This window comes from Lissotriton helveticus, chromosome 4_1 (genome assembly GCF_964261635.1).
Source record: "Lissotriton helveticus chromosome 4_1, aLisHel1.1, whole genome shotgun sequence".
Lineage (NCBI taxonomy): Eukaryota > Metazoa > Chordata > Amphibia > Caudata > Salamandridae > Lissotriton > Lissotriton helveticus.
Genome location: NC_136063.1, coordinates 446,524,353 through 446,547,571, shown reverse-complemented (window position 1 = coordinate 446,547,571; position 23,219 = coordinate 446,524,353). Strand labels below are relative to the sequence as shown.

The 23,219-nt window shown below is 44.8% G+C and overlaps 1 protein-coding gene across 2 annotated transcripts in view; it reads left to right on the top strand.

Annotated features, from left to right (window-relative positions):
* Window positions 1-22,477, top strand: part of LOC144828656 (RING finger protein 151-like) — a 233,260-nt gene extending 210,783 nt beyond the window's left edge. The window contains exons 7-8 of one of the 2 annotated variants that reach the window (XM_078687030.1): window positions 15,154-20,541; window positions 20,740-22,477. The gene's annotated coding sequence lies outside the window, so the exon portion shown is untranslated. Of the gene's footprint in view, window positions 1-15,150; window positions 20,542-20,739 lie in introns of both variants that reach the window. The other variant, XM_078687029.1, reaches the window with a different exon arrangement.
* The last annotated feature ends 742 nt before the right edge of the window (window positions 22,478-23,219 follow it).

The following is a 23,219-nucleotide window of genomic DNA, read 5'->3' as shown; positions in this document are numbered from 1 at the left end:
GGGTCCTCCGACATTACTGGATCGTCCGGTGCGGCAGGAGGAGCGCATATATCACCCCTATACATATTCCAGGGCCCCCAAATTTTACCCCATTTCTTGGGTCTCCCCCTGGCCACATACACCGCCCGCTCTCTAAACATACACCAATCCAAATCTTCCATCCATTTCCCAACAGTAGGCGGCTGATTCGCCCCCCACAATTGAGCGACATTACGCTTGGCAATACCGCATGCCAATGTGGCCCACACCTTTCCATGGGACGAGAGGCCAGTTGGATCCCAAACATTCAGGAGACACCGCCGCACCTCCAACTCAAAGCTCACTCCCCACACCTCACGTACCTTGGCATGAATAGCAGACCAATACCCCCAAATGAGAGCACAGTCCCATAACATATGAAAGAACGTTCCAATCTCACCACATCCTCTCTTGCACGCGTCGCTCGCAGCCAACCCCATTTGTACCATTCGTGGGTCAGTAACATAGCAGCGATGGAGGATCTTTAATTGAACCAGCCGGAGTCTCATTTGGATTGCAACATCCCTCGGAGAGGCCACAGCCTCCCTCCAGTCTTCTTCATCTAGGATCAGTCCATCAGCTGTCCATTGGGCCCTAAGAACCACCAGGCGATCCTCCGTGTGATTAACTAGTTTTTTATAAATCAAGGAGATCTTCTTTGTTGGAAGATGACCGTCCAACACTCGATCCTCCAATGGGGAAGCCTCCAGGAGCGTCCTTTCTCGGGGAATACCAGCAGGCAGCGCAAGCCTAATCCGGAGGTAACCAAACCTCTCATTCCCTTGCAGTTGATACCGTTCCTGCAAAGTTTCAAACGGAAGGATGCCATCCTTACCCCAGAGATCTCCTACTCTGGAAATCCCAATGAAGTCCCATTTGTCAAAACCCTTGGACTTCCATAAACTTCCCAAGCGTTCAGAGTTCCAGAGAGGTGTAGCCAGTGTGATCTTCCCCTCCCATTTAAGGGAGCGGTTAGCCTAGTGCCAGACCTGAACAGCAACCGCCGCTGGTTTCACCAGGGGAAAACGGCCACGTCTAGCATACAGTGCCCTAGTAAACTCTCCCCCGGGAACCTGACCGCGGTCCATAGCATAGCCGGGATCCAGCGGCGAGCCATAGATGGACTGATTAACCGCCGCCAGTTGTGACGCCCAATAATACTTATGGCTATTAGGCAGACCGATACCCCCGTCATACCACGGCAACGTCAATTTCGCAAATGCGATTCGGGGCCTACCGTCCCAAAGAAGCTGTCACTGGAGAGACTCAACCTCCCTGAAGTACGACGAGGGAACCGGGTCCATGGAGTTTTGGAGCGCGTATAGGAAACGAGCAAGAGCCATAATCTTAAACAGAACAGCACGACCGAGAAGGGAGAGCGGAAGCGATTTCCATCGGGTCACATCACGTCCGAGCCGAACCAGGGGCGGCAGCAGGTTATTGGAGTACCTACTCTGAGGGTCCAAGGATATAAAAATGCCAAGATATTTAAATCCCTCCATTTCCAGTTTAACCGGGCAACCTGGAGGAACCTCCGGGGGATCACCACTGAAGACAAAAAGGACCGACTTCGTCCAGTTAATGGCGAAGCCGGAATATCTTCCAAACACCGCCAGAATGTCTAAAAATATTATGAGCGAAGTCCGAGGGGAGGTAAAATACAACAAAATATCATCCGCAGAAAGCGATATCTTGTCCTCCCACTCGGGCGTCCATCTAAGCCCCCTAATCGACCTGTCCCAACGGACCCAAGCCGCAAGCGGCTCGAGTGCCAATGCAAATAACAGCGGGGAGAGAGAACATCCCTGTCTGGTGCCCCTCCCCAACGCAAAATCAGCCGATTTATGGTTATTGACAACTACTCGGGCAAGTGGACCGGAGTATAAAAGACGGACCCAAGAAACAAACTCCGAGCCTATGCCCATCTTGCCCAGGACGGCAAAAAGATAGGGCTATTCCACTCTGTCGAATGCCATGGTGGCATCCAAGGACAACAAAATCGTTGGCTCGTGTATTTGAGATGCCCCTCCGAGAACCCCATGTAACTTGCGCAGATTAAGAGCTGTATTCCGGCGGGGCATAAAACCTGACTTATCCGGGTGAATCAGCGTTGTGATGACCTTTACCAGACGGGTCGCCAACAGTTTTGCCAAGAATTTTGGTTCGGCATTTAACAAGGAGATCGGCCGGTATGAAGAACACTCGGTCTTCGGCTTGCCTTCCTTGTGCAGGACTATGATATTCGCAACACGCTGATCATACGGAAGCTGACCCCTCTCCCTACTCTCCACAAACATGTCTCTGACGAAGGGAGCCAACTTATTTGTGTTTACTTTGTAGAGCTCAACGGGGAGCCCATTAGGGCCAGAAGCCTTACCAGAACGAACCCCTCTAATCGCCTGCGCCACCTCGTCGTTTGTGAGGGGAGAGTCAAGGAACTACCTGTCCTCGTCCGAAAGAGTGGGCATCGGAATGTCACGGATCAAGTCTGCATTCTCGGACTCCGAGTATTTGCATTCGGCCGCATACACCTTCCTATAATAGCCGGCAAACACATCCACAATCTTCTGCGGGTTCGTGATTTTATCTGACCCAGTGGGCTGCAGCACCGGAACCAACCACGACACCCAATCCCCTTTCTCCAACCAGGCTATCAGCCTCCCGGCCTTATCCCCGTGTTCGTACACCCTACTCTGGGTATCTGCCAATTTTGACTTTGCGTTATCCCGGGCCAGGCTCCGGTACTCATCCTTAAGGAGGCGCAAACGATGCAGTCCCTCCGACGTGGAAACAAGCGACACCTCCCGCTCCAGCACAAGCAACTCTGATTGTACCCTATCAATCTCAGCACGCCCCTCTTTCTTCTTTCCGGAAATATACAATAGCAGTTCCCCTCTAAGGACAGTTTTATACGCTTCCCATAGGGAACATTTGGAGTCTACCGAGTCTACATTCTCTTGAAAATATCTATTTAAACGTCTTTTAAAAACAAATGAGATATATTATTTCAACTCCCAAACTAATTTAGTTAAAAAGAGAAAATCCTATTGATTAGATGTCACCAGAATGTAGTAAATCAGATGAAGTAATAAATGGGATTTAACAAATCAATGTACGTCAATGTAGTGCGATTGATCACGGCATAATCACCCTCTGAGAGTGACTGGCAATTGAGTGTGGGCAAATACAAGTTGTTGGTTCACCAGAGACTAAGGTTGTGGATGACCCCGACATAGGTGTGCTTTGTTTCTGACCATATTTTAAGCAAAGTTGGTAGGCTCATTTTGGTTTAATCTATGAGTTCGGAATTTTTTTGAAGGACTAATGTCTTCAAGTGGGCAAGGTCTGAAGCTTTAGCCAAACCGAGCTTCACTAGGTTTTTCAGTAGGATAAAACTTCACATCAAAAGCTCCTAGGAGGACAAACCTCCAAATGTAGCCAGAAAGATTTTCAGGAACCTTGACTCCTTGTCCCAGTAGGGCAGAGATGTTTTTATTTAAGTCACACCCTTTTGAAAATGTTCAGTGACTTCTTCCCTTTAGCTCTCAAACTCCCAAACATTGCAAAAAGACTTTATTTACATCAGGCTACTCTTTCAAGGTGTTAGAAGGCTCCTCACAAAATGCAGTTGGGGCCACAGCAAAATGTCCAGTTGCAACTGTTTCTGAGATTTCCTCTGCAGCAGATGTAACAGACCTAGACTGGGTCTTCTTCGCTATACCGACATTGGGGAAAAGATTCACATGAGTTAGCTGAAGAAATGTTCAGTAGCTGCTAGTCTTCTGGCTATATTCCAGACCAACACAGCTTTCTATCTCTCCAGGACCTACTGCACTTCCTACTTTGAGAGAGAAATTATAATAGGCAAGGAGGCTCCTCTGGACAGGATCTTGACCCCTTTGTCTGTAATCAATAGGTTATCTTCCTTAGTTCTTGGAGCAGCTTCCCAGGTATATTAAAGATAAAACTAGAGATAAATTATTTCCACAGTCCTCTGTCGGGAGGAAGATAATTCTTCCAGCAAGCAGCTGGCAGTCTTCTTCAGTTTTCGTGCTCCAGTTAGGTCTTTCAGAGTATTGATAGTGCATAAATGAAATTAATTTAATTGGTTCAACCTGTAACTTTCAAAATGGGCTCCAGCTCAGCACTATGTTCTTCTTCAGGCAAATGGATCTTTGCCACAGTTTTAGAATGGAGCATAATCCGAAAATATCTAATAGAACACCAATACAGTTGTTTAGTTCAGTCAATGGGAGCGTTTAGGATCGGTTCAAAATCTTTATTTCTCGTTATGAGATTAGTAGATAGTTTTCTCAGTTTATTCAATTAGTAAGTCAGATGAATTCATTTACAAAAATATCAAGAAAGTCATAGTTAAAGTCAGATGACAAGCGTGTTCCATAAAGGAATTTAGTCCCTCTTCTATATATTGATCAGCTCAGAATTTAGGCAGAACCCATGAAGAGTTCTTGAAAAGAGCAAGATCTGTAGAGCATTTCAGAAGTCGACCTCCCCATGAAGAGTAGTTAAAGAAGACTCAGCGGAGCCTCTGTATGTGATCAACAAGTGCTGTGGTTGCTACACCTGTAAAGGCATGGGAAGAAAAGAATCTGGAATGGTCACTGCCAAAATGGAAAGTAACAAGGAGCTGTCAGTAGTAGCTTACAGAAAATCTCTCGGGTAGAAAGCAAAAAAAACTGCGCTGCTCTAACGAGGAAACATGCAGTAATATAAAACACAAAAACACATGTATCGATCTGTTAGGTGTTAGAGCATCTCAAGCCAATGAAGAGAAATTGTCTGATGCTCTGCAGCTTCTTCCTTCGTTCCCACGGTAAAAACACCATGTCAATAGGGCACTGCTTGAACTTATCAGTTAGTTGCTAGACATTCATGTACTTGTAACGTTTGCCGTCGGTTCCCATGAGAAAGTTCAGCAATGTCTAACCATTAGCAATCCAGTGTTCCACTGCGTAACAATGAACTACTCTAAAGACAGGAACATTTTATTCGTAACATCCTGGTTAAATCATGACATTCACGTCTTTTATGCAAGCATTATTGTTTTAATATACTGTTCACTATTCAGCATTGTATGGGTATGTGAAAGCTAAAACTGTCTAATGAAAACATGTAGCTTGGAAAGTAGAAATACATTTCATAAAGTCAACACATTCTACAGCAATGACAAGTCTAAGCAAGCCACATTTAGGTAATCTAATAAACACATTTGTGCATGGTTCAGCATTTCTTAAAGTCATTTAGATAGAAAGAGGAATAAGGCCTAGTCTGGGCCTAGCAATGGAAATACAATAGAAATGAAAGCTTAGTGCGTTTTTGCACCAATTCTCTACATGTCATTTTCTGAAACAAGCTGTATGCTAACTCTGCACCCAAGCTTTTGTAGGTTTCATAAAGGCACATTTTCCTATGTGTTACTCTATTTTGTGTTTGTATGTTAATATCCAAGACAAATTATCAATTCTGTCAATAACGTTTCAGTCTAGATTTCCCTGCTCTATCAGTATCATTATAGTATTGTTTAAAATAAAAAGCAAACTTAGATTGTGAAAGTTGAGAACCCATAACCCAGTGGCTAGGTTTTCGTTATATAGAAACCACATACATACAGTGTGATCCAAATCCTTTTTGAAGAAGATCCTTTACTACACGAGTTATCCCAGAGTGCTTTAAACAGCTGTTAACCAAAATGACAACCCCACAAACTTTTCAGCTAACCCTAAACTATGCCCAATGCCGGCCCTTCTCTGCCTCCAAAATATCAGAGCAAATCCATACCCATTCTACAAACCACATGCTCCCCAACGTATACTGGGAAGGCCTGAGCAGTGGCCTAGAGATCCTTTGCACACAAAGATAGCAGTGTAATAGGAATATCTGGCCTGATGCTGGGACAGGACCTTCCAGATGGCCACTGTAATGCCGATCTTTGAAGTAGGGCGGTTGACTTTAGCACTTTAAGGCAAATGAGGTATGCAGTGGGACATTTAGGTGTGGCCATGGGGGATTCTGCCAATAACTGAAAAATAGCCCTTCTGCTAATACTAAAAAATGTTCATATGTGTTTACCTACATGTGTCATATTTAAAGTTTCAGGTACAATTTTGAGATTTTATTCAGTCTACAGCCACTAAGTCTTCGTATAGAGAGGGTATAGGTAAAAAGATAGCAATACTTTTTTAAGAAAGAAAACATGTTTACATAGTATATATCTAAAAAGAAATTGAAAAATAGAGTAAGGTCACACTTTAAAAAGCAGTCTTGTTCGTCCTGTGCTCAGAATGCTGTTTCAGGGCCATGCTATGTACTTAAGCGTTGGGGAAAACATTTCCTTCAACCTTAGGTTTCAGAATTCAACTTTAGTTAGCTTTTTCTTAAAGAAAAGCAGGAAAACGTCTCCTGGAAGCTTACATCAGATATTTGCATTTTGGACAGGTGTACCACACTTTTTCACATATTTTTAGCTGCCAAATATGCTAATGAAACATACAACAAATTTCAAAGTCTGGAAACGAAAATAAACAGGGGAACCAGGGCATATAGATGGCTTCCTTCACTGTCTTTCTCATGTACGTAAGCCTATGTTTATGCTTTTTACTTGTGAGTGTTCTCTGGCTTTCCTTTAGGTTGCCCCACTAAAACAAAAATTCACTTCTTTCCCTCTCCTTCTTCCACTATTTTGGCAAGGCGTACTTTTTTGTGTTACTCCTTGTTAATACTCGTATCTTCCTCCGCTTGTAAAGTCTGCACTATAGACATCCCTTCTGTACCTTTCGCCATGCATACCGCACCTGGCTACATTTGCAAGTACTAGCTATGTCACCTTTGTCAGATCCTTTCTCTGGAATCTGCATAGCTCATCTCCTCGATCTGATACACTTGTACCAATCTTATTAAAATGTTCTTATGTTTAGTAAGTCAAGGCAATTGGTCTTTATTTCGATTATCAAATCATTAAAGACATTATGCATCGATAAAAATTCATAATATAAACCATTAAATTCCATCATATACTGAAATTTATGACAAGCTAGATCACAAGTATAAAACATTTAACGATAAGAATGATAAAAGCAGAATAAAAATGATTTACATATATCCGTTAATATACCATCTAGGAGAACATTCATGAGGTTTAGTATTGCGCCTCCAATTTGAATTTTTTTATCTTTAGGTCGAAGCCGGTTTGTTTACAACGTCTTGGGGACATTTGGGAAGCTTCCCTATGAATGCATTCCGCCCATTGCTTACCATTGGTTTTTTGGTTTGGCTTTATTTGGTATAGGCTGTCCAGCTTCAGTTAGTCCATTCCCTCGCCTAAATCTTATTTACAATATCCTACCGAGTGCTCCCTTTCTGTAAACAGGCCTTTAAATATTGTTCTTTCTTCACACATTTGCTGTGCATCCAAAGACAGAGGTCAAATGTTAGGCTCTGTCTTCTTAGGGAGTTTGGTGTTTACTTCTCTTTCTCTGATTACAAGTGAGAGGATTTACAGGACAATCATGCTGGCTACTGGGGATATTGTGAATTGTGGTGGATACTAATATTTCAATACCATCAAAACGAATCAATACACTAGGTGATGACATTTCTACACGTTTTTGTTTGTGAGCTGTATACATTTATCAGTACAACTGTTTGTCTCTGCAAATGTAAAGGTAATTTTAATTGAAGACTTATTGTCTGTAAGGGCAGTGCGGTATCACACCAGGCATACTCCACTTTACCCCACCCTACTCTGCACAACACCACTCCAGTGCACTTTGCTCAACACAACTCCACTCCAGTACACTCTGCTCTGCACAACTCACACTACCTCACTCCAGTCTACGTCACTTCCGTACTGTCACTGTACTCTACACCATTCCACTCTACACCACTTCCGTCTACGCCTCTCTACTCAGCATCACTCTACACCAATTCACTCTACTCAACTCTTAGCCACTGCACTCTTCACCACCGCACTCTTCGTCACTCCACACCAATCCACTCTGCAGCTCTGCACTCTATGCCAATGCACTCTACTCTATACCACTTCACTCTACTCCAGTGCACTGTATTCCATCCCCATTCTACGCCACTGCACTCTGTCCCACTCCACCCTGCACAACTCCACTGTATGCCACTTCAGTCTACTCTGAAACAATCTGCTCTGTCCCACTCCACTCTGTGCCACTGCAATGTACGCTGCTCCACTCCACACCGCTCGGTACCACTCTACGCCACTGCACTCTATCCCAATGCACTCTACACCACTCTGCTACATACCCCTGCACTCTCTTCCACTGAACTCTGTCACTGCACTCTACTCCAATGCAGTCTACTCTGCAGTACTGTTCTCTACGCCACTATATGTCAATGCATTCCATGCCCCTACATTCTATGCCACTCTACTCTGCATCGCTTCACTCTACACCACTTCAGTCTACTCTGCACCACTCATCTCTACGCCTCTCTGTGCCAAAGGCACCCTGACATTACACTCTTCCCCACTCTACTCTGTATCACTCTACTCTGCATCACTCCACTCTACGCTAGGCCACTCTAAGCCACTCTAATGTACTCTGCACCACTGCACGCTATGGTGCAGCATTCTGTGCCACTCTGCTTTAAGCCACTGCACTCTTTGCTGCTTCAGTCTACTCTGAAACATTCTGTTATGTCACTGCACTCTACACCACTGTAATCCATTCTGCACTATTACATTTGACACCACTTCTCCATACACCACTTCATTTTACACCACTGCACTCTATGCTAATGCACTCTACTCAAAACCACTGCACTGTACACCACTATACACTACTCTGCAGCGCTGCACTCTATGCCGTTGCACTCTATACAACTGCACTCTAAGCCACTCTGTTCTACTCTGCCCCACTGTACTCTACGCCACTGCACTCAATGCCATTCTACTCTACTGCACTCTGCGAAACTGTACTCTCTGCCACTGAACTCTGCGCTACTGTACTCTTCGCCTTTCTACTCTAATCTACTGTGCAGCACTGCATGCCTCTACAATCTACACCACTTCACTCTACACCTCTATACTCTACTCTGCACCACTCTACGCCAATGCTCTCTACCTTACTATGCACCACTGCACTATTCACCACTGCACTGTACACTACTCTAGTTTAGGTCTCTCCACTACACTCTGCACCATTCTGCTCTACGCTGGTGCACACTACTCTATGCCACTCCACTCTACCATGCTCTACTTTACCCTGCAGCACTTCACTGTACTCTGAAACAATCTACTCTACACCGCTCTACGCCACTCTACTCTAAACCACTTTACTCTACCCAATGTACTCTATGCCACTTTACTCAAAACCAATGCATTCTATGCCACTGCGCCAACTACTCTGCTCCAATGCGCTCTACGCCACTATACTCTACTCTCCAACACTCTACACCATTGGACTCTGCTCCACTGCATGCTCTGCCACTCTAGTCTGCTCTGCACCGCTGTAATGTATGCCACTGTTCTCTACACCGTTCTACTCTGCAGCACTCTTTAAGACACTCTGCTCCTCAAGACTGCACTCTCCACCACTGAACCCTATGGCACAGCACACTACACCATTGCTCTCTGTGTCACTGCACTCTACGCCACTCGATTCTAATCTGCATCACTGTACTGTACGCTACCGCTTTCTACTGCACTCTACACTACTTTATGCCACTGCACTCTACTCTGCACTGTTCATCTCTATGCCAATGCATTCCACACCTCACCAATCTACTCTGCACCACTGCACTCCATGCCACTGCACTTTACGTAGCTCTATGGCACTGCACTCTACACCTCTGCACTCTATCCTGCAACACCTCCATTTTACCCTGCACTCTACTCTGAAGCAATCTACTCTACGCCACTGCAGACTACACCACTCTACTCCACCTCGCACCACTCTACCCTGTGCCACTTCACTCTACTCTATTGCACTCTATGCCAATGCACTCTAAACTACTTTACTCAAAACTAATGCACTCTATGCCAATCAACTTTGCACCACTGTACTTTAGGCCACTCTACAAAACTCCACTCTATGATGCTCTACTCCATTACATTTTACTCCATTCCACAACACTCTGCTCCGCTCTATCATGCTCTACGCAACTCCCTCTATGCCACTTTACTCCACTCTATTCTACAACATATTACCCCACTTCTCCACTCCACACCAATACTGGATGTTACGCCACTCCATGCGACTCCACTCTACTCCACCTTAGGCTTCTCTTTGTCATTCTACTCTACTACACTACTCCACTCTATGACAATCTACTCCACACTACACAACAGCCTCTATGCCACTCCACTCTACATCTATCCACAATACTCTACTCCACTCTGACCATCTACTCTACTCAACTCTACGATACTCTGCTCCTTCCACAACACTGTGCCACTCCACTATTCTCCTCTCCACGATTCTCTAGACCAATCCATAACACCCCACTCTACTCTTCGACACTCTACTTTATGACACTAACTTTTAGCCATGCTGAAATGCTGCCAACATGGTGTACAACAGGGCTAAAACATTGGCAAAGCCAGTAGCTCTTGCTTAAGCGAACCCTATTTGCTTTGCCAACTCTTGTTAAAGTTATTGTCTACTCCTTCAACATTAGTGGCTACTTCTATCCAAATGCATCCTCTTCATGCAGCTTTGTATAAAACTTCGTGTTGTCCCTTTACTTTGATGTTTTCCAACACATTTGTTTTCCCCCCTCTGCATATATCTTCTCTCAAAAAGCCAACAACGTCTCGTATCTCACTAAATCTTCCACACACAAGTGCTGTTTAGTGACTACAAGAAGCCTGTGGTAGTACTGGCTACTGCTTCCATGCAGTTGTTGACCTATGTGTATTTTGGGACAGCACGCTATAAAAACAGAATCCTAAAACATAAACACAGAAGCCTATTTGGGTTTGGAAAGTGCAGGCGCTGTTTCTTCCAAGAGAGGCAATGTCCCTCGTTTAGAGAACAGGGGTAACAGGATTCTGAGCAGTGGTATTGCCACATCATGGTATTACCCCTGGATTTGTGCTATCTTCTAAATGTGTTTCAAAAAGGGGGTGGTGATGGACAGAGTATCTGAGTTAATCAGAACACTCCTACCCAGTCAACAGATCAGGGCTTGATCCATCACCGTTTTTTAGCTCACTGCACCATCCCAGTTCAGAACCTGGCTATATGCAAATTAGTCTGTCCCTGGCCCAGTGCATCATGGGAACAGGGCAGACCAAACTACCAAGCCAATTCTTCACTGGAAAGGAAACAAGCTTCCGGGGACCGGTTTCTGGCATTACAGCCGTCTTCGGCCCGGCTTGCTTGAATCCTGATGGTGCAGTGAGCAAGGGACTCATGTCTGAGCATACCCTTCCACACTCATGGTGGCCAAAATAATTTCAAAAAGGGGGTGGTGATGGACAGAGTATCTGAGTTAATCAGAACACTCCTACCCAGTCAACAGATCAGGGCTTGATCCATCACCATTTTTTAGCTCACTGCACCATCCCAGTTCAGAACCTGGCTGTATGCAAATTAGTCTGTCCCTGGCCCAGTGCATCATGGGAACAGGGCAGACCAAACTACCAAGCCAATTCTTCACTGGAAAGGAAACAAGCTTCCGGGGACCGGTTTCTGGCATTACAGCCGTCTTCGGCCCGGCTTGCTTGAATCCTGATGGTGCAGTGAGCAAGGGACTCATGTCTGAGCATACCCTTCCACACTCATGGTGGCCAAAATAATTTCAAAAAGGGGGTGGTGATGGACAGAGTATCTGAGTTAATCAGAACACTCCTACCCAGTCAACAGATCAGGGCTTGATCCATCACCGTTTTTTAGCTCACTGCACCATCCCAGTTCAGAACCTGGCTGTATGCAAATTAGTCTGTCCCTGGCCCAGTGCATCATGGGAACAGGGCAGACCAAACTACCAAGCCAATTCTTCACTGGAAAGGAAACAAGCTTCCGGGGACCGGTTTCTGGCATTACAGCCGTCTTCGGCCCGGCTTGCTTGAATCCTGATGGTGCAGTGAGCAAGGGACTCATGTCTGAGCATACCCTTCCACACTCATGGTGGCCAAAATAATTTCAAAAAGGGGGTGGTGATGGACAGAGTATCTGAGTTAATCAGAACACTCCTACCCAGTCAACAGATCAGGGCTTGATCCATCACCGTTTTTTAGCTCACTGCACCATCCCAGTTCAGAACCTGGCTGTATGCAAATTAGTCTGTCCCTGGCCCAGTGCATCATGGGAACAGGGCAGACCAAACTACCAAGCCAATTCTTCACTGGAAAGGAAACAAGCTTCCGGGGACCGGTTTCTGGCATTACAGCCGTCTTCGGCCCGGCTTGCTTGAATCCTGATGGTGCAGTGAGCAAGGGACTCATGTCTGAGCATACCCTTCCACACTCATGGTGGCCAAAATAATTTCAAAAAGGGGGTGGTGATGGACAGAGTATCTGAGTTAATCAGAACACTCCTACCCAGTCAACAGATCAGGGCTTGATCCATCACCGTTTTTTAGCTCACTGCACCATCCCAGTTCAGAACCTGGCTATATGCAAATTAGTCTGTCCCTGGCCCAGTGCATCATGGGAACAGGGCAGACCAAACTACCAAGCCAATTCTTCACTGGAAAGGAAACAAGCTTCCGGGGACCGGTTTCTGGCATTACAGCCGTCTTCGGCCCGGCTTGCTTGAATCCTGATGGTGCAGTGAGCAAGGGACTCATGTCTGAGCATACCCTTCCACACTCATGGTGGCCAAAATAATTTCAAAAAGGGGGTGGTGATGGACAGAGTATCTGAGTTAATCAGAACACTCCTACCCAGTCAACAGATCAGGGCTTGATCCATCACCGTTTTTTAGCTCACTGCACCATCCCAGTTCAGAACCTGGCTGTATGCAAATTAGTCTGTCCCTGGCCCAGTGCATCATGGGAACAGGGCAGACCAAACTACCAAGCCAATTCTTCACTGGAAAGGAAACAAGCTTCCGGGGACCGGTTTCTGGCATTACAGCCGTCTTCGGCCCGGCTTGCTTGAATCCTGATGGTGCAGTGAGCAAGGGACTCATGTCTGAGCATACCCTTCCACACTCATGGTGGCCAAAATAATTTCAAAAAGGGGGTGGTGATGGACAGAGTATCTGAGTTAATCAGAACACTCCTACCCAGTCAACAGATCAGGGCTTGATCCATCACCGTTTTTTAGCTCACTGCACCATCCCAGTTCAGAACCTGGCTATATGCAAATTAGTCTGTCCCTGGCCCAGTGCATCATGGGAACAGGGCAGACCACACTACCAAGCCAATTCTTCACTGGAAAGGAAACAAGCTTCCGGGGACCGGTTTCTGGCATTACAGCCGTCTTCGGCCCGGCTTGCTTGAATCCTGATGGTGCAGTGAGCAAGGGACTCATGTCTGAGCATACCCTTCCACACTCATGGTGGCCAAAATAATTTCAAAAAGGGGGTGGTGATGGACAGAGTATCTGAGTTAATCAGAACACTCCTACCCAGTCAACAGATCAGGGCTTGATCCATCACCGTTTTTTAGCTCACTGCACCATCCCAGTTCAGAACCTGGCTGTATGCAAATTAGTCTGTCCCTGGCCCAGTGCATCATGGGAACAGGGCAGACCAAACTACCAAGCCAATTCTTAACTGGAAAGGAAACAAGCTTCCGGGGACCGGTTTCTGGCATTACAGCCGTCTTCGGCCCGGCTTGCTTGAATCCTGATGGTGCAGTGAGCAAGGGACTCATGTCTGAGCATACCCTTCCACACTCATGGTGGCCAAAATAATTTCAAAAAGGGGGTGGTGATGGACAGAGTATCTGAGTTAATCAGAACACTCCTACCCAGTCAACAGATCAGGGCTTGATCCATCACCGTTTTTTAGCTCACTGCACCATCCCAGTTCAGAACCACCCCCTTTTCTGAATCATTTTGTCCACCATAAGCGTGGAAGGGTATACTCAGATGTGAGTCCCTTGCTCATTGCACCATCAGGATTCAAGCAAGCCGGGCCGACGACGCCTGAAATGGCAGAAACCGGTCCCCGGAAGCTTGTTTCCTTCCCAGTATAAGAATTGGCTTGGTAGTTTGGTTTGCCCTGTCCCATCAAGCACTGGGATAGGAACAGACTAATTTGCATATAGCCGAGTTCTGAGCTGGGATGGTGCAGTGAGCTAAAAAACGGTGATGGATCAAGCCCTGATCTTTGGACTGGGTAAGAGTGGTCTGCTTAATTCAGGCACTCTGTTCATCACCACCCCCTTTTCTGAATCATTTTGTCCACCATAAGCGTGGAAGGGTATACTCAGATGTGAGTCCCTTGCTCATTGCACCATCAGGATTCAAGCAAGCCGGGCCGACGACGCCTGAAATGGCAGAAACCGGTCCCCGGAAGCTTGTTTCCTTCCCAGTATAAGAATTGGCTTGGTAGTTTGGTTTGCCCTGTTCCCATCAAGCACTGGGATAGGAACAGACTAATTTGCATATAGCCGAGTTCTGAGCTGGGATGGTGCAGTGAGCTAAAAAACGGTGATGGATCAAGCCCTGATCTTTGGACTGGGTAAGAGTGGTCTGCTTAATTCAGGCACTCTGTTCATCACCACCCCCTTTTCTGAATCATCTTCTAAATGTGGGCTTTGTCTTTGTGATGGAAATCCAAGATGGCAGCAGTTTGAAATAAGAGTTCCATCATCTAATGCCAGCACTCAAACGTGACAATGCCAGGTGTATATATAGGCAAGTCATTCAGCAAGGTTTTTACAACAACTTTAGGCGCCTTTCTTAAGCGCTAGAATAGGGGAGGTTATGATACCTAATGCAGACCTGAATGGCCCGGTGCAGTTGCCATCTGTGTAAATGCAGATAGAGTTCTCATTTTTCTGAGGTGATTCGCGTGCACTGGCCTTGGCCTCCGTTCATAATTAGGCTACCAACGTCCAATGATAGCCTCTCTTTGTTCCCAGAGTGGGCACTTTAATGTTTATAATGTTAATCTTTTTATGCATTCTTATATGTATGTTGCAGAAAGAAATGGTTAACTTTAAAAGGCCATCTATGTTTATTTCCAGCAGATGTGAAGATTCCAGAATAGGAAATACACAGAATGGTCACGGAAGTTACACACAGTGTGAATTTACAACAACACAAGTAATGTGCTGCACCCCATGGGTTTACTATGGATACATCTCAGAACTGCACCCTTGGGTCCTGAAGAAGAATCACTCTGCATCAGTGAGAACGCATGTTTGGAGCTTCTTGTTACAGACAGTCCCAGGTAAAGCTGCACTGCCCCCCCCTGCACACCCCATGGATGCTGGAAAAACCTTTTACTGAACCAAAGGGATGCTGCAGAAACAGATAAGCTTAAGTCCTGCACACCTCTGGCCCCAGGTACTATCTTATATTATACTACTCATCCATAGTGCACCGCCCTGTGAGCTCCAGGCACACAAGCCTGCTACAGCCCCCTCTACTCCAATAACCAGCCATACTCCGCTTCATACACGATGAGGTATACCACGTCCCTGTGCGAACTGATGGCGCAACCCATGTTGGAGGAGCCGCTCTGCATGCAAGGGCATGCAAACTGTACCCTTTATTAAGGTGCTCCAATGGAAAGACCACCCTAGTGTGCCAGTAGTAAAGAGAGCTACAGTCTGAACACAAAACCACCCCAGTGTGCTAGTAGTAAATAGAGCTACAGTCTGAACACAAAACCACCCCAGTGTGCTAGTAGTAAAGAGAGCTACAGTCTGAACACAAAACCACCCCAGTGTGCCAGTAGTAAAGAGAGCTACAGTCTGAACACAAAACCACCCCAGTGTGCTAGTAGTAAAGAGAGCTACAGTCTGAACACAAAACCACCCCAGTGTGCTAGTAGTGAGAGCTACAGTCTGAACACAAAACCACCCCAGTGTGCCAGTAGTAAAGAGAGCTACAGTCTGAACACAAAACCACCCCAGTGTGCCAGTAGTAAGGAGAGCTACAGTCTGAACACAAAACCACCCCAGTGTGCTAGTAGTAAGGAGAGCTACAGTCTGAACACAAAACCACCCCAGTGTGCTAGTAGTAAAGAGAGCTACAGTCTGAACACAAAACCACCCCAGTGTGCTAGTAGTGAGAGCTACAGTCTGAACACAAAACCACCCCAGTGTGCTAGTAGTAAAGAGAGCTACAGTCTGAACACAAAACCACCCCAGTGTGCTAGTAGTAAGGAGAGCTACAGTCTGAACACAAAACCACCCCAGTGTGCCAGTAGTAAAGAGAGCTACAGTCTGAACACAAAACCACCCCAGTGTGCTAGTAGTAAGGAGAGCTACAGTCTGAACACAAAACCACCCCAGTGTGCTAGTAGTAAGGAGAGCTACAGTCTGAACACAAAACCACCCCAGTGTGCCAGTAGTAAAGAGAGCTACAGTCTGAACACAAAACCACCCCAGTGTGCCAGTAGTAAAGAGAGCTACAGTCTGAACACAAAACCACCCCAGTGTGCTAGTAGTAAGGAGAGCTACAGTCTGAACACAAAACCACCCCAGTGTGCCAGTAGTAAAGAGAGCTACAGTCTGAACACAAAACCACCCCAGTGTGCCAGTAGTAAAGAGAGCTACAGTCTGAACACAAAACCACCCCAGTGTGCTAGTAGTAAGGAGAGCTACAGTCTGAACACAAAACCACCCCAGTGTGCTAGTAGTAAAGAGAGCTACAGTCTGAACACAAAACCACCCCAGTATGCTAGTAGTGAGAGCTACAGTCTGAACACAAAACCACCCCAGTGTGCTAGTAGTAAGGAGAGCTACAGTCTGAACACAAAACCACCCCAGTGTGCCAGTAGTAAAGAGAGCTACAGTCTGAACACAAAACCACCCCAGTATGCTAGTAGTGAGAGCTACAGTCTGAACACAAAACCACCCCAGTGTGCTAGTAGTAAGGAGAGCTACAGTCTGAACACAAAACCACCCCAGTGTGCTAGTAGTAAAGAGAGCTACAGTCTGAACACAAAACCACCCCAGTGTGCTAGTAGTAAAGAGAGCTACAGTCTGAACACCGCTAGAAAAAAGCTGTTACGTGCCCCCGGAAAACCATCTGACCAGAATCACTGGAAAACCCACAGAGAAAATGACTGTTGAATATCACTGGTAAAAACAGCTACAATACGCAACTGGAAAAAAGCTGCATTTGAATGAGCTGCCGTGCCCCTCCCACTGGAAACACAACTGCAGCCTCCACCCAATAAGAAGCTGCAGTCCATCACAAGGGAACCACCATTGGTGAGTCGCACGAAGCAGCCGCAGTGCGACACTGGTTAAATAACCACAGTATATCGCTCATAAAAAAAACATCTCTGCACCAATGGAAAAACGGCCATACTGAAACATTCGATATATATTTGATAAGCACCGGTCCAGCATATCCAAGCATAAACAACGGTATTCCATTCTATCAGTAAATAAATCAGTATATTGAACCTCTTGAAGGAACAGGTAAACCTTGCCACCCTGAAAAGCAGCTGTGTTCCAGCTCCCATAGAACCTGCTGGTCAGCACCACCTGAATAACGGGTATGTGGTATCTCCAGGGGAAAGAAGTAAACCTTGCCACTGATTAAACCTTGATACAGTATTTCTGGAATAAAAGGACTATTCTGCACCTTCTGGATAACCAACTATGCTGCTTCTCCTGGATACTGAGCTGCTTTCTATGTATTTATGTCTCAGCACCAAACATTCGAATGGTGCAGAAGATCCAGTCTGCCACGTTTCCTTGGGCCTTTCAACAAAGCATTGCTGAGCATGAACCCCTAGGTACTATGTTTGCAGAATACTGAAATCACCCCAGGTGGTGCAACTGCAGGCAAATGGCGGACATCGCAGTCTCTACAAAGAGCTCTGGGTTTTACAAACACGTGTGCAGTGTAGATGTACACGCCATCGCCACATATAAAACTCACCTCTTTGTATAGTGTTCTTTTACACTTGACCTCTAGATATGTGAGATGATAGTTTTGTTATAATCTTCTTGACGTGCCTTTACATTCCACAGTACTGTACATTTCACAATCAACCTTGTCATACCTGTCTGTGGCAGATACTCTCATTGAGTGTCCCCACTATATCTTGTAGCCTTCAACAATGCAATGCCACAATATCACACACAACACACATCTCAGCTTGGTAGAAAGGCACATAATCTGAAATGTAAAGAAGACATTCAATGTAACAGTAATACCATGTAACAAGTTCATTTTAAGTAGGTTTGACATAACTTTAAAATCTCCCAGGATTGTTTCGAGATACGTCTTTTGATATTTTTAAGTGGACACAATAGCTGTGTCACCTGAGTTTTGACTAATGCATCAGCTTTCGATATGGCCTCCAGCAAGGCCCCAGAATATTGGCTGTCTTAGTCACTGGGCGTTCGCCAGTGGTGTGGATTGTTGTCAGAGATCATGTAGCTGCACCCTGTGTGAGGCAGTGCTTTCTCTTGTATGTTCCACTCTACATCCACTTGGGGATTGCATGGATACCACTAGGAGGCAACACAAAGGGCTAACATTACCAGTGGAACACGTACACCTTTAACTAGATGGTGCATCCATTTCCACTTCATCATTGGGCAGTGGGACTTGAAACCTATGTCCCATGGTTAAACTTTTTTTTAAAGGGACTGGTTTTAATTTAGTTTGCAAAAAAACAAAAATGGGTCTGGGCAGCTGTCACAATTTCAGTCAAAACTATATGTGTTTTAAAATACATGGAGGCTCTGAAACAACAAACTTATGACTGCTCTTCCTCCGTAACAGCGATTTAAACCTTTATAGACCAGATGGCTGGGTTATCTCGTGAAATACAAGGGATCACACTCATTGCCTGCTCATGGTTACCATCAGTCTATCCAGAATAGTTAGGAAAGCACATATTTTTCTCATATAGTGAAAATGATACTGCCGCTATTTGTCAATGCAGAAGGACTCACAAAGTACACAGTACAGACATGCCTTGTAAGACAGGGCATCATCTTTGATGTCACTCAGCTGATTTGGGTAAGCGATTCATTTCACACACAAAAAACATTGCCTCCCCATGTAGTGGGGGGGAGGAGGGGCAATGAGTGAGCTGGTGATAAATATTTGTGAATAGTCCCTATTAATCAGCCAATAGTTGTTTACACATGCCCTCGGTGCCTTTTTACCTGTTTATTTTTCAGATAACAACTGTATGTTTTGTTTGCTAAAGAGTAGGACCAGCGAGCACACAATATTGTCTTTTGTAGCATTGTGTGTGATGGTTTGGATCTCATTTTGCTAATGCCTACCTCTTAGATAACTTTAGCATCTCTTAACAGGTCTTCAGCAAAGGTAGGTAACTGTCCTGCTTTTACTAGTGTCTGTGTTTGGATCTAATGCTCATTTTAGTCAAGACATGCTGCAGACATCCAGTGGTTTCTTGTTCACTAAAACCGTGTGCTTCGTTATTTTCCTTTTCAGATTGGGGATTGTAAGATTGTTAGTCTGAAATTCCCAGTTGTGTTTACATTACCCACTGCCCTCTTTTACCCAAGATAGTGTAGTATGTTCTGCTGGTTGACTTTTTGGCTAGTTTGTTGCTGAAAGAACCTAATTTTGTAGAATGCAGATATTCTAAAAGAAAACCTGCCTATGGACGTCAACAATAAGTGTCCAATTAATTGGGCTGTCAGTCAGCGGAAAAAATGTAAGAGTTTATAATCAACAGGAAAAATGAGGTATGGGGAAAGGTTTACTAATTTCGTTTACATCTTTTGCTGTTTTTTATTGAGCATTTGTAAAACATTTCTGACATTTCTATGTAGGTTCCAATACAATTAATGTAGGAAGTTCTTTATTAGAAACTTGCTCATTTCTACCTGTAGTCCTATATGTGGTGCTCAAAAGATGAACTTCTATTCCTAGTTTTGGTGAACATTTTTCTTGATTTTTGAAGTAACTTTCTTTATGTTCATATTCATAGTATAACGTCCTATTAATTTATATAGATATTCATTACCTAGCGAGAGCATCTCCTGCCTTACTAAACTTCACTGGCTCCCCCATGTGGCTGAAAAGAAAATTAATGTCTGTATATACCTGAAAGTGCCACAAACGCCTGCAAGTGAAACTAAATGCACATGCTGCTTAGTACTTGTTAGATGTGAGCAATAACAGACTTGCTAGTGCACCTACCTTAAAGTCTGGCCAAGGATGGATGTCCTTTTTTATACTTGATCCAAAATGTTAGCAGTCGCCACCAGCAGCTCACATATTTGAAGAAACCCACACTGCGTTTAGGAAATCTCTCAATAGGTATATTTTCTGTATTTTTTTTTTAATTCTAAGCTATTTTGTTTATTATCTTGGTGGCTTCCTCTGCGGTAAACTTACGTAGTTGTGGGATGCTGGCAGGATATCACTGAATAGAGCACCCTGCCAGTATGGAGGTTTACAAGGTAACCAAAAAATGAGCTGGGAGTGCTAGCACTCCCAGCTCATTTTTTGGTTCACTTGCATGTTTAGTCTGGGGTTGGGACGATGCCCCAGTAGCTGGTGGAGTGTAATTCAATACTACTATTAGGTAATCACCCCTAACAGTGCACCCTATTATACCCTACGTCGTCCACAAGCCTTGTTGTATAAAGGTTTACAAGGTTTTTAGGTCCTCTCTAGGTCCATAAAGCAGCTGAATAAACTCTTTGCGGTGGTGAGTTTATGTTTCTATTCATTACCATCAAAGGTAGGTGCTTAGTTGATTCTAGAGTGAACCACTCGATAGCCATCCTGAACTACTGGGATCAGCTCTTTTCGATGCTCACAGCAGTCAATGTGATTAAAATGTGTTTTTCTCATCTTCTCTAGCAACCAAGTAATTGCTTATGAAACTGTCTCTTGCCTCGCTCCGTTTTCATAAAGTGAGACATTTATGCATCCTTCCTAGGTAGAGTTAAAGCTAGCAAAGGTTGCAAATGGGTGGTACCATCCAGCCTATGACCCCGTTACTCACTTATACCCTCAGTTAAAATCACTACCTCACCTTTAAAAGTATATTGTACCAGAGCCACAGACAGACATAATCTCTACCTCTAATCACTATCACTATTACTGCACTCTTGGCAGCTAGGGAACAATAAGCAAGTGCCTTCTCTGTTACACTCTACAAGGCACACCTTTGACCCTTTTTTCATTGTATTTGGTGTATCGCCCACAAGAGGGGGGCAAGCGTGATGATTTGGCCATTTTGAGACTTGAATCTCTTGTATATCACTCTGCATGTGGAAGAGAGTGCTTTGCTCACGGAGCTTTCTTAAATGGATTATTGGAAATAACCTTAACCAGAATTTGTGTTGGAAATCATATCCATTTAGAACTGCTGAATCTCTACAAGGGTATTCTCACAAAATCTTGCCTGAATGTTTCCGCTCCTCCCTACAACTTCTCTCCTTGTTTCTGACCAATACTGAGCAGAAAAGAAAGTAGAGGCGGTAGCTCCCTGGTGTCGGGTGTAAGCCGCAATTACCTTTTTCGGAGCCGCTCGATGGACCATTCTAGTTTGTGTGCAGTCACCCTGTGTACAGAGGGAGGTGCTGCAATTGCAGTAAAGATTGACCACCAAATCAGCTGGAGTTATTGGTGTTCCTCACCGATGGCTTAGTCTGACTGGTTAATCTTGTTGTCCCGACAAGAAGCAAATCTCTTCATTTGAATAACTAGATCATGACTGAGTAACAAAATGTGGACCGTTTCGTAGGACTGAAAACCACTTGGCGAGTTCAATATGCCTAATTGTGATCAATCTGTGAAACAAGACGTGGTCCACTAATCACCGTCAACGATTCCATTTTGCTATATCTCAACGGTGTCTCTCGCTGTAAGATAATAATCATTCATTTATTGCCTCTGACCCTTTACAGCATGCACTGTTATTACCAGAACTCGGTTTAAACTGACCTTGAGTATCTTTTACTTTTCCCTAATGTGTGTATTTTTCTTACATAGTGCACGTTTTCTGTTGTGGTAATTACACCTCAGTGTGTACAGGTGACACATGTCTATGCAGCCTTGTATGAAGTTGAGTCATTTCTTTCCAGTGTCTTCCAATGTTTACTGAAACCGAAGCTGCACTACTTGTTACTTTCACTGCCAAACACAGGGAGGTGGTTTCCGAGGAAAAAATATATTATTTTACCTTGACAGTAAAAGGCAACGAAGCCATCCACTACATGAACCTGTGGTGCTATTTTGTCTTATGCAGCTTTGTATTCTTGTCATTTGTGTACGTTTGCTGTGTATTGAAATGTTCACTAACCAGTTGTATCACTCATATTTCTGGCCTTAATTGGATAACATACTGTAAATGAAGTTTTACTAATAAACGTGTTTTTCTTATGAGATGGTGTGTTTTTTTTTGTTATGTTAATACTGCTTAAAGCAATAGCAGTGATTTATAGGCAATCATTTAATACTGTTAGCAGGCTAGTGTTACGTTGAGTCGTAGAGTCTTCATTTGTTGGGTTGTTTTCCTTTGGTGCCATTAACCCATGCATTCTAATGGGTAGTGATCATCTAAAGGGAGGCAGCCTCTACCTGCATCTCTTTTGGCCTACAGTATCTCTGTGTGAAGGGGAGTTCAGATATGGTATGTTCCTGCGAGGATAGTCCTCTCAGACTGGCCATCCTAAGCAGGCGCCTTCACCAAATATCTCAGGAGTGGTGACGTCCCCGACCCAATACACAAGGTTGTCCCTCTCCATAGACGCCTTTGCAACTCATGTGGATAGAAAGTGTGATAATTTCACTTCTTGGATAGACAGGACTGTTGGATCCTTGACTGGATGGGAGTATTCCTGTATGTTGTTCCCTCAGCTCCTTTTATCCTGAGGGTCCTCTAGAAGATCAGAGACAGCCAAGAGTGTTTAGTCATCTGTGTTATCCTGGCATGATTTTGCCCAAGTCTACTTCTTAGCTATGCTCCAGCTACTTCCGAATGACCAACTCAGCCTCCTCTAGTGGAAGTAGGTTTGTCCCCTGGAGACAGACCTGCCATCCATTGGGGGAGGGCAAGTCCTGCTCCTCTTCCCTTACATTGCTTAATTTTATTGCATGTGTCCCGAGGCGTTAGTATTTCAACATC